Genomic DNA, 15,277 nt, shown 5'->3' on the forward strand with positions numbered 1-15,277 from the left:
TAGTAAATTTCTGACTGATCGCAAGTTGGATTTCAACCTAAGATACAACATGCTAAAGTGTTATACTTGGCCTGTTCTCTTGTACGGAATGGAAACATGGACGTTAAAGGCGAGATCCATTAACAAACTTGATGTTTCTGAAATGTGCTACAGAACAGGGCTGGTAAAAGGAAACAGTTTTAATTTGCCAGACATTTATTCATTACATGCATAAGGATAAAACATCAAATTTTTCAAGATATATTTGTGGGACTTATAGTATGTGAAACATATACCACCAATATAATAACATTATAATTCGTACTTTTTTTATTTCCTTTAAAATCTTTCAAATTAGATAGTCCAAAAAAGCCAATGCCAAACTCAATCTTTATTCTCTCTGTTGTAGAAACATTTTGAAAAATAAAGGAACCTAATCCAGGAGACAATACTAGAATTGTTATTTATGACAGGAATCCTTATCTTCTTCTTTGTGTGCCGTGTTTGTTTTCCAGCGTTGGCGATCGTCGTATTTAACAAGCTGAAACATCCTCAGTACTTTTAGTACCTACTGAGTCTTCGATATTAATTTTTCCGACCACCATCCATTCTGATTTCGTTGCATTGATTGTTAAGCCCTTTTCAGTGCATTCGTTGTTTGCAGCGTTCAACAGGGTTTGAAGTTCTTCTAGACTCTCTGTCATTATGACGATGTGATCTGCATATCTGATGTTATTAATATTTTCACCACCGATTTTAACACCTTATTGAACGGAATTCATATGGTGGTTTCTGAACTCTGAACAATATGTTACATTAGTACGCTTCTTCTTTCTTTGGGTAATATTTCTACGTTCGTTTCCAAGCTAAGCTAGAGGTCATTACTCGGTGGATGTGTCGTGTGGTCGCCACATTTTCACTGTTTAGAAATCAATTTCTAAACAATGATAAATAGGCAGCACACAACACATCCACCGATCACGTGTTTCTCGAGCTTAGCTTTGCTACGAACGTTGTAAAATATGAATCTTTGCATTGCCTCCTTTTTTACTCTTTTTGCGATCCTTGACTGACTATCAGTCATTACTCGCCGTATTGTTACGTCTTTGTTTTGGTGGTCAAGTGTCAAGTGAATTGGAGCTTTAGTTTCGTATGCTTCTTCTTTCTTTGGTTAATATTTCTACGTTCGTTTCCAAGCTAAGCTCGAGGTCAGTGCTCGGTGGATGTGTCGTGCGGTCGCCACATTTTCATTGTTTAGAAATCAATTTCTAAACAATGACAAATAAGGACCACACAACACATCCACCGATCACGTGTTTCTCGAGCTTAGTTTTGGTATCAACGTTGTAAAATATGAGTCTTTGTATTGTCTCCTTTTTTACTTTTTTGCGATCCTTTACTGACTGTTAGTCATTGCTGGCCGTATTGTTACGTCTTTGTTTTGGTGGTCAAGTGTCAAGTGAATTGGAGCTTTAGTTTCGTATGCTTCTTCTTTTTTTGGTTAATATTTCTACGTTCGTTTCCAAGCTAAGCTCGAGGTCATTGCTCGGTGGATGTGTCGTGTGGTCGCCACATTTTCACTGTTTAGAAATCAATTTCTAAACAATGATAAATAGGCAGCAGACAACACATCCACCGATCACGTGTTTCTCTAGCTTAGCTTTGCTACGAACGTTGTAAAATATGAATCTTTGTATTGTCTCCTTTTTACTTTTTTTTGCGATCCTTGACTTTCAGTCATTACTGGCCGCATTGTTACGTCTTTGTTTTGGTAATCAAGTGTCAAGTGAATTGGAGCTTTAATTTCGTAAGCTTCTTCTTTCTTTGGGTGATATTTCCACGTTCGTTTCCAAGCTAAGCTCGAGGTCATTGCTCGGTGGATGTGTCGTGCGGTCGCCACATTTTCATTGTTTAGAAATCAATTTCTAAACAATGACAAATAAGGACCACACAACACATCCACCGATCACGTGTTTCTCGAGCTTAGGTATGAACGTTGTAAAATATGAATCTTTGTATTGTCTCCTTTTTTACTTTTTTGCGATCCTTTACTGACTGTTAGTCATTGCTGGCCGTATTGTTACGTCTATGTTTTGGTGGTCAAGTGTCAAGTGAATTGGAGCTTTAGTTTCGTATGCTTTTTCTTTTTTTGGTTAATATTTCTACGTTCGTTTCCAAGCTAAGCTCGAGGTCATTGCTCGGTGGATGTGTCATGCGGTCGCCACATTCTCATTGTTTAGAAATCAATTTCTAAACAATGACAAATAAGGACCACACAACACACCCACCGATCACGTGTTTCTCGAGCTTAGCTTTGGTATGAACGTTGTAAAATATGAATCTTTGCATTGTCTCCTTTTTTACTTTTTTGCGATCCTTTACTGACTGTTAGTCATTGCTGGCCGTATTGTTACGTCTTTGTTTTGGTGGTCAAGTGTCAAGTGAATTGGAGCTTTAGTTTCGTATGCTTCTTCTTTTTTTGTTAATATTTCTACGTTCGTTTCCAAGCTAATCTGGGCCTAGATTCCGTGCACTGTAGATATCTACAGTCGCTTTCTGTCGATGAGAATTGTCATGAAAATATTTGAATTTTTAGTTTTAATTCAAATATTTTCTTGTTTTACTAAGTGTCACTTCAGCATCAATTAGAGTATAACCTAGCAAAACTAGAAAATAATTCAATTAAAGCTAAAAATTAAAATATTTTCATGACAATTGACATCGATAGAAGGCGACTGTAGGAATAGGTAGGAATATTCCGATAGGCACGGAATCCAGGCCCTGGAGGTCATTGCTCGGTGGATGTGTCGTGTGGTCGCCACATTTTCACTGTTTAGAAATCAATTTCTAAACAATGATAAATAGGCACCACACAACACATCCACCGATCACGGGTTTCTCGAGCTTAGGTATGAACGTTGTAAAATATGAATCTTTGTATTGTCTCCTTTTTTACTTTTTTTGCGATCCTTTACTGACTGTTAGTCATTGCTGGCCGTATTGTTACGTCTTTGTTTTGGTGGTCAAGTGTCAAGTGAATTGGAGCTTTAGTTTCGTATGCTTCTTCTTTTTTGGTTAATATTTCTACGTTCGTTTCCAAGCTAAGCTGGAGGTCATTGCTCGGTGGATGTGTCGTGTGGTCGCCACATTTTCACTGTTTAGAAATCAATTTCTAAACAATGATAAATAGGCACCACACAACACATCCACCGATCACGTGTTTCTCGAGTTTAGGTATGAACGTTGTAAAATATGAATCTTTGTATTGTCTCCTTTTTTCCTCTTTTTGCGATCCTTGACTGTCTATCAGTCATTACTCGCCGTATTGTTACGTCTTTGTTTTGGTGGTCAAGTGTCAAGTGAATTGGAGCTTTAGTTTCGTATGCTTCTTCTTTTTTTGGGTGATATTTCCACGTTCGTTTCCAAGCTAAGTTCGAGGTCATTGCTCGGTGGATGTGTCGTGTGGTCGCCACATTTTCATTGTTTAGAAATCAATTTCTAAACAATGACAAATAAGGACCACACAACACATCCACCGATCACGTGTTTCTCGAGCTTAGCTTTGGTATGAACGTTGTAAAATATGAATCTTTGCATTGTCTCCTTTTTTACTTTTTTGCGATCCTTTACTCCTTTACTGACTGTTAGTCATTGCTGGCCGTATTGTTACGTCTTTGTTTTGGTGGTCAAGTGTCAAGTGAATTGGAGCTTTAGTTTCGTATGCTTCTTCTTTTTTGGTTAATATTTCTACGTTCGTTTCCAAGCTAAGCTCGAGGTCATTGCTCGGTGGATGTGTCGTGCGGTCGCCACATTTTCATTGTTTAGAAATCAATTTCTAAACAATGACAAATAAGGACCACACAACACATCCACCGATCACGTGTTTCTCGAGCTTAGGTATAAACGTTGTAAAATATGAATCTTTGTATTGTCTCCTTTTTTACTTTTTTGCGATCCTTTACTGACTGTTAGTCATTGCTGGCCGTATTGTTACGTCTTTGTTTTGGTGGTCAAGTGTCAAGTGAATTGTAGCTTTAGTTTCGTATGTTTCTTCTTTCTTTGGGTGATATTTCTACGTTCGTTTCCAAGCTAAGCTCGAGGTCATTGCTCGGTGGATGTGTCGTGCGGTCGCCACATTTTCACTGTTTAGAAATCAATTTCTAAACAATGATAAATAGGCAGCACACAACACATCCACCGATCACGTGTTTCTCGAGCTTAGCTTTGCTATGAACGTTGTAAAATATGAATCTTTGCATTGTCTATTTTTTACTTTTTTTTGCGATCCTTTACTGACTGTCAGTCATTGCTGGCCGTATTGTTACGTCTTTGTTTTGGTGGTCAAGTGTCAAGTGAATTGGAACTTTAGTTTCGTATGTTTCTTCTTTCTTTGGGTGATATTTCTACGTTCGTTTCCAAGCTAAGCTCGAGGTCAGTGCTCGGTGGATGTGTCATGCGGTCGCCACATTTTCATTGTTTAGAAATCAATTTCTAAACAATGACAAATAAGGACCACACAACACATCCACCGATCACGTGTTTCTCGAGCTTAGTTTTGGTATCAACGTTGTAAAATATGAGTCTTTGTATTGTCTCCTTTTTTACTTTTTTTTTGCGATCCTTGACTGTCAGTCATTACTGGCCGCATTGTTACGTCTTTGTTTTGGTGGTCAAGTGTCAAGTGAATTGGAGCTTTAGTTTCGTATGTTTCTTCTTTCTTTGGGTAATATTTCTACGTTCGTTTCCAAGCTAAGCTCGAGGTCATTGCTCGGTGGATGTGTCGTGTGGTCGCCACATTTTCACTGTTTAGAAATCAATTTCTAAACAATGATAAATAGGCAGCACACAACACATCCACCGATCACGTGTTTCTCGAGCTTAGCTTTGGTATGAAAGTTGTAAAATATGAATCTTTGCATTGTCTCCTTTTTTACTTTTTTTGCGATCCTTGACTGACTGTCAGTCATTGCTGGCCGTATTGTTGCTTATTTGTAAAAAAAAACTTTTTGAAAAGGTTTACTGTGTCTCACTTCTCATTGGATAAGTGTTTCGTCGAAAAATTTCAAAGGAAATAAAAAATATACAGTATTGAATAGCTGAATAGTAGTTTAAAGATGCATGTATACGATTTAGGTATATTTCTACACAATATTTATTTTAAATATCTTTATTTGCTATATAATACTTAAAAGCTTTGCTTGCATTTTGTATTTTAAAATACCTAGAGAAGCTGCTAAACACACTTTGGTTATAATTATTATATTTTTGAGAATGAACCATAAATACAGGTAAGTAGAGATATTTTATTTGACTTTAAGACTTTTTGAAAATCGCTTCCAAAATATATCTTAATGTCAAGAAAAACAGTTTTCATTTCATTTATGGTTCAACAAATTCCTCTAAAAATATCAAAGCAGCCACAAAACTTACTGGAGAAGTGTATTTAAGAGAATTTTTACAGAGTTTGACGATTAAATCTGTATTGAGCTTATCTTTAGCTTAAAGTTTCATTTGAATGAAAAGCGCCTGGTAAAAATAAAACTAGAATTACGATAATGAAGAAATAATCAGAAAATATTGCAAGCAAATAGAGAAACGATTTAGAGAGAGACATTTATCATAAATTAAAGAAAAAATGGAAACATTGAAGAAACAAAGAAATCGATAAAAGAATCAAGAACCTATGTATGTAGAATACTTTATCCTTATATTTTGTAGAATATTTTAACTGTAAAAGTTTAACTGTAAAAGAAATTTTGTGAACAAATGTATTGTCTTGTCCATGCATCTTTTAACCATATTTGAAACACCTAGTTACATGAGATTTACAACAGACCGCCCCAAATAACTAAACGTTTGGTTTACAATAAGTCGAGATATTCCCAACAGAGACTTACTAAAAACACCTCTTACCATTTCAAAATCACAGCGAGGCAATATTGGTCGATTTGAAGGCTTATTCCTCGCGGTTTTTTCTGTTAGTCTTTTGTAGAAATATCTCACTCAATAACAAATATTGTATTAAATAAGACACCCACTCACACCAGCCAAAACCATTGCCGTTATTTAAATTGTTCTTACCAATATACCATATCAAATTTTAGGCGATATATTTGAACTGGTTCATATTTCTTGTTGTCAAAAAAGTTGGTTTCCACGTCAACAAAAATTAACAAAATAATTCAATTTTGACATTACGAATTACACCGTTACGAATAGTTGTAGTTACGAACTGTCGATGTTACGAAGTGTCGCGTAACGAAAAGTCTTGTCAGGATTTGAATCTGCACAACAAATTTAGATATTATAATAGATCTTAATGACATAGAGTCGTCTTCAGTGGTTTTGGACATTAATACAATATTTGTGTTACTATTTTCACACTAGTAAAATCAGATTAACTCACGGAGTAGATCCTCAAAAATATAGAAATTCTGTATAAAAAATAGCTCTTTTCTAGATTTTTTTTTAAATATATCTCTAAATATTTAACAAAACGGCCAAATCAGTAACAAAAAAATTAAAGTAAAAATAAATCATACCCGTGAAGAGCTGACAGGCATCTTCTTTCTTCTTAGCACTTCTTCTTTATTCTATTCCAGCTTCTTTCTTCTTTTTAATCTTAATTGATTGTTTCAGCTCTTTTTAAAATCGTTAAAATAAATATACCTGTAAAGTGACTAGCTTCAAATTTCGAAATTAAAAAAATGAATTGTTTATGTGAATGTATAAAAAATGAAAATGTATAAATTCAAATACCGCACAAATTTGACTGTTTTTATAATATTTGCACAACAATTATAACAGGGGCAGATTCTGCTGCAAACAAACAAAATAAAGTAAAACACCAAGATTATATTTTTGTTAAAAGATTACTATAAATTGTTATTACAAATAAATAGGTTATGTTCCTAAATTAAATTCAGGCACTTGACTTGCACTAAGTGTATTAATAAAAGTATGTACATCAATAATTGTTATAATGACTATGTTCTATTCAGTTTCAAAAGCGTTCGACAGAATTTCCTTGAAAGAAATATTAATTTGCAAATAACTTCAAAATCTTCGTCCATACGAGACTAAAAATATTCCGTATATGCAGTAGGAGAAGCAAGATAGATGGGGTTAGGAACAGGAGGAAGAAGCCTATGTTCAGTAGTGGGCTTTTGAGGCTGGATGATGATGATGATGATGATGAGTAGGAGAAGCAAGACAAGAAAGCATAAACAAAAGCATACAAAACAACATTTGGTGAATTACGTGGAGATTTAAAAGTTCCAGATGGTGAAGTTGGAGCTCAAGTACGTTCAGAACATGCTGCTGACAAGGATATGTTATGTACTGTACTGAAGTCTTGTGGTGAAGACGTCGTTATTGCAGTAAAAACAAATATTGCTCTTGATAAATAATAATAGCCGGTTGTAAGACAGCGGGGTCGAGAACGCAGGCGTCATCTCTTGTCTATTGGGAATCCCGTTTTTATATGAATATATTTATCATTTTGGACCATTAGTTATCAAACAAATAAAGCTTATCTAAAGCCCGACTCCCTTTCAATCGGCATCCAACGTTGATGGTGTGTAATTTTGCATCCATCTGTAATTTGTTGGCAAAATTACAAAATGTTGCAAAGCTACATTTTCATTTAATACATCGTAATTCAAAAAATGTATGAAGTCTGATACAGACATAATGATTTGCAAAACTTTGTAGTACAAATAAAGCATGTAGTACTTGAGAAAGCAGTTGTGGAGAGATAAAGAGTAAAATATGAAATGCCCCGAAAATAGCAGATATTGAGAATGAAGAATGAATTAATAGCGGCCACAAAATTATAGGAAAGTTATCAGATCTAGATGAATGATCGAAGCTCGAAAAAGAACATATTGTAGACAAAAAGAAAAATTTCATCTAAGCAAAACGATAGGGTTCGAAAACTGTTGACTTGTGACATGTTCGGATTAAAAATTATGTTTATATGGGATTAGCGACAGTTAGATTGTAATGACAATTACACGTTTTTACTTGAAATACTTTATTGCAGGCGTCAACCTTTGTCTACTGGTCAAATTATTTCAGATAAAATCATGTAAGTAATTGTCATTACAACCTAACTGTAGCTCATCTCTCATAAACATAATTTTTAAGCAAAATGATAATAGAAAAACGAATACACATGAAATATGTATCCAAAAGTACTACTCGTATGTCTGATTTAGGAAACAATCATCTAAACAAATAATCACAAATAATTATATTTCAAGTATTGATTCGCAAAATGTTCTAGTAATATAATTAGAAACAGAATGAGTGCATAAGGATGAGTAATGAAAGCTAGAGAAAGAAAGCATGCATATAAAAAATTGAGAATAAAAAATAAAACAGATAGGTACCTATCAAATAAAACATCAAGAAACGCATCCAAATAGACTTATTTTGCATTAGGAAACAAAATCGTCGAATCAGGTAAACAAAGGATTATTTTGTAAAATTTGGTATGTTTATAATAATGTACAACATTTTCTGGTACTACCTATAAGTACTTAAAGCTCTGTTCAACTATAATTAAATGAAACTATTAATAATATATTAGTTAATTAATTAATTAATAATACATACATCTACATTCTATCGAAGTGTACTATTTAGGTGTATTAGTAATACAGTATTACTCACATCCCACTGCGAACAATCTGTATTTACTCTATATTTTTAGAAAGTAGATAAAATAATGTAGAAAGCATGTGAATTTTTAAATCCCGGCTTCGTAGAGATATATGGACTCACAGCAAGAGTTGTTGCGAACCCAAACATCTAGGAGCGGAAGAGGCCCTGTCTATCAGACTGAGACCCAGGAGTACTCTTTCAAGGTCTTTTGCTATATGTAGAACAGCCCTCTCCAGACCCCAAGCACGCCACCACCCCTCACTCCACGCTATCATCCACACGTGTAGTAAGGCTGCTGTTATCTTTGGTGAGATTTGATAACACCGTTCACACAATTATTATTATAATCAGCAAATACTGAAAACATTTCGTTTTTCAAGAATTTTGATTGGCCAGCTCATAGGAGGAATATAGAGATGATGAAAATAAGAATATAGTAGTATTTAGTTAAATAAACAACAAATTAGTTGATATTTTACTTTTTACATTATTTCTAAATGTTTTTAAAGCGTGATGTTTGTAAATATGTATCACCCATACCAAATCCATCAAAACAGAAGAAAAGAAAGAATAACTTGAATATATATAGCATAAAATAAAAAAGCAAAATGAGGTAAATAATTTGGAATATAATATTATGATTAAGTCATAAATCGAATAAATAGATAGGTACAGTTAATAATAATAATAATAATAAATACTAGTAATGGTATTGTATGCAACAGAAAGGGTATAACGTAATAAATAATCTTTTATGGAATATAATTCTTTTTGGCCTTTTTTAAAGTTCCTTACTAATAAGCTACCTTAACTATAACTTTTATGGTCATTATGAATAATACAAGGTATTATTTTGAACTTATTTGTCACATATTTCAATAAAAACTGAAAATATCAATCTGCTAAATTTAAATATGTTTGCCAAAATTGGAACAACTCTGTCTCTAATCACACTCAAATATTTTTCAGCAATCAACTGTTCTTCGGTAATTAAAGTAACTAACAATAGTTAGTAACGCAATATTATTGTACAATTCTACAGGGTAACCCATTTTTCAAAGAGGACTAAAGTGATAGGACTTCCACGAAACATAAACTATATTAATATTCTGGTTCAGATAAGGTGAAAATTGTACTCCAATTGATGTGTCAGAGAGATGGTTAAAAGTTTCTAAGCAGAAAATTTTAACCTAATATACTTTAGTTATAACTAAAACTGCACCAAAATACAAAAAAAGCTGGTGATTCGTTTTAGAACATCACTGCAGGTACTCTTTTTCAATGGTACTCTGCAGAATTTGATATTTTTGATAAGCTTCTTAACAGGTCAATATGAATGAATTGTAACAATCCAACGGCAAAGGTGGGGAACGAATGGGAGAGGAAGTGTTAGGAGAAACATGTGGTAAAGGGTCTCCTAAGAACAAAAAAACTTCGTGGTGGAACGATGAAGTGCAGCAGAAGGTTAAGAAAAAGAAAGATGTCAGAAGAAGTGTGACAGGTATAAAAGAGATGAAGACAAGAAGATATACAAGGTAGCAACGAGGAAAGAAATATAGATACTGCCAAGGAAAGATCGTCTGCACAACTGTATGGAAAGTTGGAAACACTTGAGAGGTGTTGAAAGATTACATAGCATTGCTAAATAGTGAGAAGTCATCAAAGGATTTGACTCATGTACGGCAGATTAAGAGTGCAGATAGTGTGGAAGAATCGATCTTAAAATAAAGCAAAGATGGTATAAGTACTTTGGAAAGTTGCAAATGGAAGAACGCTAGAGGACAAAACAGAGGATGCGGGATCCCAAATGAGAAGGTAATACCATGGATAGCGAGAGATGGGGTTATCGAGGCGTTAAATAGGATTAAGAATGAAGGTAAGGCAGTGGGACCTCTGTGTTTGTTATTGTTTTATTTATGACTCTTTGTAAGCTTTGTCTATAAAATTGTAAAATTTTCCATGACAATAAATCATATTTCTGCTTCGGACCTGATGGAATACCTGTAGATGTTTGGAAGAATTTAGGAGAGGAAGAGATTGATGTGTTGTGACAAATGATGAGTAGACTAACCATATTTAAAGCGTAATACGCTAATAAAATTCTACAGAGTATCCCATTTTCAAAGAGAACCAAAGTTCTAGACTTCCACGAATCACGATCTATATTAATATTCTGGTTCAAATACGATAAAAATTAGTACCTACTCCAGTTGATATGTCGGAGAGATGGTTAAAAGTTTCTAAGCTTTAGAAAATTTGAAAAGCCGCTCCGACACATCTACTTTAGTTATGACTAAGTTCGGCCGTACTTGCACCAGAATACAAATACAGGTGGTGATTCGCTTTAGCGTAGAACTGTTGGTCATCTTTTTAATGGTACTCTGTAGAATTTGATTTTCTTGAAAGCCCCTTAATAAGCAAATATCAACAAATTGTAACAAGCCAACAGCAAAAAAAGTATGAGTGTGAGAAAAAGTGCTAAAACATCTGGTATATGGCTTCTTAGGAACAAAGGAACTTGGAGGTGGAATGAAGTGAAACCGAAGGTTAGAGAGAAGAAAGAGGCTAGAAAAAGGTATGACAACTATAAAAGAGAGGAAGATAAGGAGATCTACAAGGTAGCAAAGAAAAAAGTAAGTGCACTGTAGATACTGCTAAGTAGGATCGTCTGTACATCTGTAGGAAAAGTTTGAAACACCCGAGGACATGAAAAGGTTATACAACATTGCTGAAACCAGTGACAAATCATCAAAGGATTTGACTCATGTACGACAGATTAAGAGTACAGATGGTGTGGAAGAACCAATCTTAAAATAAAGCTAAGATGGTATGAGTACTTTGGAAAGTTGCAAAACGAAGAACGCTAGAGGAGAAACAGAGAATGCGGGATCCCAAATGAGAAGGGAGAAGGTAATACCATGGATAGCGAGAGATGAGGTTATCGAGGTGTTAAACACAATTAAGAATGATGGTAAGATAGTGGAACCTGTGTGTTTGTTATTGTTTTATTTATGACTCTTTGTAAGCTTCGTCTATAAAGTTGTAAAAGTTTTCAAGACAATAAAGCATATTTCTGATTCTGACCTGATGGAATACCTGTAGACGTTTGAAAGGCTCTAGGAAAGGAAGAAATTGATGTGTTGTGACAAATAATGAGTAGACTAACCATATTTAAAGCGTAATATGCTAATAAAATTCTACAGAGAATTTTCAAAGAGAACCAAAGTTCTAGACTCCCACGAATCACAATCTATATTAATATTCTGGTTCAAATACGATAAAAATTAGTACCAGTTGATATGTCGGAGAGATGGTTAAAAGTTTCTAAGCTTTAGAAAATTTGAAAAGCCGCTCCGACACATCTACTTTAGTTATGACTAAGTTCGGCCGTACTTGCACCAGAATACAAATACAGTAGATGATTCGCTTTAGCGTAGAACTGTTGGTCATCTTTTCAATGGTACTCGGTAGAATTTGATTTTTTTGAAAGCCCTTTAATAAGCAAATATCAACAAATTGTAACAAGCCAACAGCAAAAAAAGGTACAAGTGTGAAAAAAGTGCCAAGAAAAACATCTGGTAAAGGGCTCCCTAGGGACAAAGAAACTTGATGGTAGAAAGATGAAGTGAAACCGAAGGTTAGAGAGAAGAAAGATGCTAGAAAAAGGTGTGACAACTATAAAAGAGAGGAAGATAAGGAGATCTACAAGGTAGCAAAGAGAAAAGTAAGTGCGCTGTAGATACTGCTAAGGAAGGATCGTCTGTACAGCTGTAGGAAGAGTTTGAAACACCCGAGGACATGAAAAGGTTATACAGCATTGCTAAAACCAGTGACAAGTCATCAAAGGACTTGACTCATGTACAGCAGATTAAGAGTTCGGACGGAAGAGTATTAAGAAAATATGTCCGAATAAAGCAAAGATGGTATGAGTACTTTAGCAAGTTGCTAAATGAAGAACGCCAGTGGAGAAATAGAGGATGCGGGATCTTAAATGAGAATGTAATGCCGGGGTTAGTGAGAGATGAGGTTTTCGAGACGTTAAGTAGAATGAAGGAGTAGAATGAGGAGAAGTAGAATGAAGGTAAGGCGGTAGGACTTGGTGGAATACCTGTGGAAGTTGGGCTTTAATAGAGGAAGAGGTTAATGTGTTGTGACAAATCATGTGTAGACTAATAATATTTAAAGCGCAATATTATTATAAAATTCTATAGGGTATCCCATTTACAAAGCAACCAACAGAGCCAAACTTCTACGCATCAGTGGCTATATTAATATTCTGGTTAGAATACGGTGGAGAATAGTACTCCAGTGGATGTGTCGGAGAGATTGTTAAAAGTTTCTTTTAGAAAATTTTAAAAGCCGCTCCGACACATCTACTTTAGGTATATGACTAATCTGTGCCGCATTCTAACCAAAATACCAATAGATACAGTGATTCGTATTAGCCTAGAACTGTTGGTCCTCTGTTCAATGGTACTCTGTAGGATTTGATATTTTTGAAAGCTACTTAATACGCCAATATAAACAACTTGTAATATTTATGATCTGTATGATAAAATTCTACAGGGTCTCCCATTTACAAAGCACTGTCTTAATTCGTATTTTGGTTCAAACACGATGCAAATTAGTACTCCAGTGGATGTGTTGGAGAGATGGTTAAAAGTTTCTAAGTATAAAATTTTAAAAGCCGCTCCGACACATCTACTGATAACTAATCTATGCCAAGAAAGCAAACAATAGTGATTTAACCCAGCCTGGGAGACTTGCTCAACCCTAGAGGATGACATTCGGGTGATACAATTCATTGGGGCGAGGAAGATTAACTTATGTATGCAAGAATCACTCCACCCCGCTCCAATGCTCCAGACCATCCACTTCCCCCCCCCCCCGATAGCACTCTGATGCGCTATAGGGACTCTCAATCAGCAAAGTGCTTATCATATGAGAGTCCTGGGTACACAGACTCCCACATGAAATCCTGCCCCGATCAATGAAGGCCAGCATGAGGAGCTCTATTCCCGCTATCTCTAGTGACTTATCTTCGATCTGTATTGCATGCTCGGGCGCCGAGTCCCCGCTCTGGGCTACTTCCAGTTCGGAAAAATACAAACGCAGACAGTGATTCGCTTTTGTCGAGCTCTGATGGTACTCTATTCAAGCGTACTCTGCAGAATTTGATACTGTTGAAAGCTCCTTAATAATAAAATATCAACGAACTGTAACAAGTCAACAGCAAGGTTGTGGTACGAGTGTGAGAAACAGTGCTAAGAAAAACATCTGGTAAAGGGACAAAGAAACTTGGTGGTGAAATGATGAAGTGTAATCGAAGGTTATAGAGAAGAAAAACATATGACAAGCATAAAAGAGAGAAAGATAAGTAATATATGCAAGGTATCAAAGAGGACAGTAAGTGCGCTGTAGGGGCTGCTAAGGAAAGATCATCTGATCAGCTGTATAAAAACTTGGAAACACCGGAGGTGATGAAAAGGTTACACAGTATTGCTAAATCAAGTGACAAGTCATCAAAGGACTTGATTCAAGTACAGCAGATTAAGAGTGCAGATGAAAGAGTGTTAAGAACCGGTGTTAAAATAAAGATAAGATGGTATGAGTACTTTAAAAAGTTCCTAAACGAAGATCACGAGAGGAGAGGCAGAGGTTTCTAAGGCTCTAGGAGAGGAAGGGGTTGGTGTGTTGTGACAAATTATGAGTAGTACCCCATTTAAAAAGAGCCTTACAAAGCTAGACTTACACGAATCACTGTCTATATTAATATTCTGGTTCAAATACGATGCAAATTAGTACTCCAGTTGATGTGTCGGAGAGATGGTTAAAAGTTTCTAAGCAGAAAATTTTAAAAGCTTCTCCGACACATCTACTTTAGTTATAACTAATTTGGGCCGTACTTGCACCAGAATACTAATACAGACAGTGATTCGCTTTAGCCTAGCATTGCTGGTACTCTTTTCAATGGTACTCGGTAAATTTTGATATTTTTGGAAGCTCCTTAATAAGAAAATATCAAAGAATTGTATCAATTATGATCTGTACGAAAAATATAAGGTAACATTTTGAAATAAATAAAAATAATAATATTACGCTTTCAAAAAAACATCTAGAAAAAGTTTATTAGGTGGACAATAATTACAGTGTTTATTTAGCTGTAATTTAGTTAAATCAGTCAAGTATTTTATGCATTTATGTATTTACTTAAAGAAAATGACAGATCATTTTCTTGTTGATATTGACTATCAAAGTTATAGTTCTTAAGTGAACTTAGTAAAGAACTTAAAACACAAAATAAAATAGCTTAAGGTTCTGATACAATTTTTTGGTGGCATCTCGAAGTTAAATATTATGTTTATAAGGGATTACGTCACAATTGATTGTAATGATAATTACATTTTTAACTAAAAATTTTGACGTTTCGATTTCCACTACAGAAATGATATCTCAAAAAGATTATTTTAAGAATTGTGTTAAAAAGTCTGTATAACCGCCAAAGTTGTGGAAGAGGTTGTCTTTTCAAAATTGAGGTTGACCCACTAGGCCGCGACTTACAGGCACCAACCATGCTTTGGCTGAAAAGATCTGAGGCTGGATTTATGCTCAATGGATCATCAAATAATGA

General features: G+C 35.0%; 1 protein-coding gene across 1 annotated transcript in view; it reads right to left on the reverse strand.

Annotated features, from left to right (window-relative positions):
• Positions 1 to 326: 326 nt before the first annotated feature.
• The window catches only part of LOC114330306 (tyrosine-protein kinase RYK-like), a 548,089-nt gene continuing 533,138 nt past the window's right edge, over positions 327 to 15,277 (reverse strand). The window contains exon 11 of the mRNA XM_050641415.1: positions 327 to 6,798. The gene's annotated coding sequence lies outside the window, so the exon portion shown is untranslated. The remainder of the gene's footprint in view (positions 6,799 to 15,277) is intronic.

Source organism: Diabrotica virgifera, chromosome 10, assembly GCF_917563875.1.
Source record: "Diabrotica virgifera virgifera chromosome 10, PGI_DIABVI_V3a".
NCBI classification, from domain to species: domain Eukaryota; kingdom Metazoa; phylum Arthropoda; class Insecta; order Coleoptera; family Chrysomelidae; genus Diabrotica; species Diabrotica virgifera.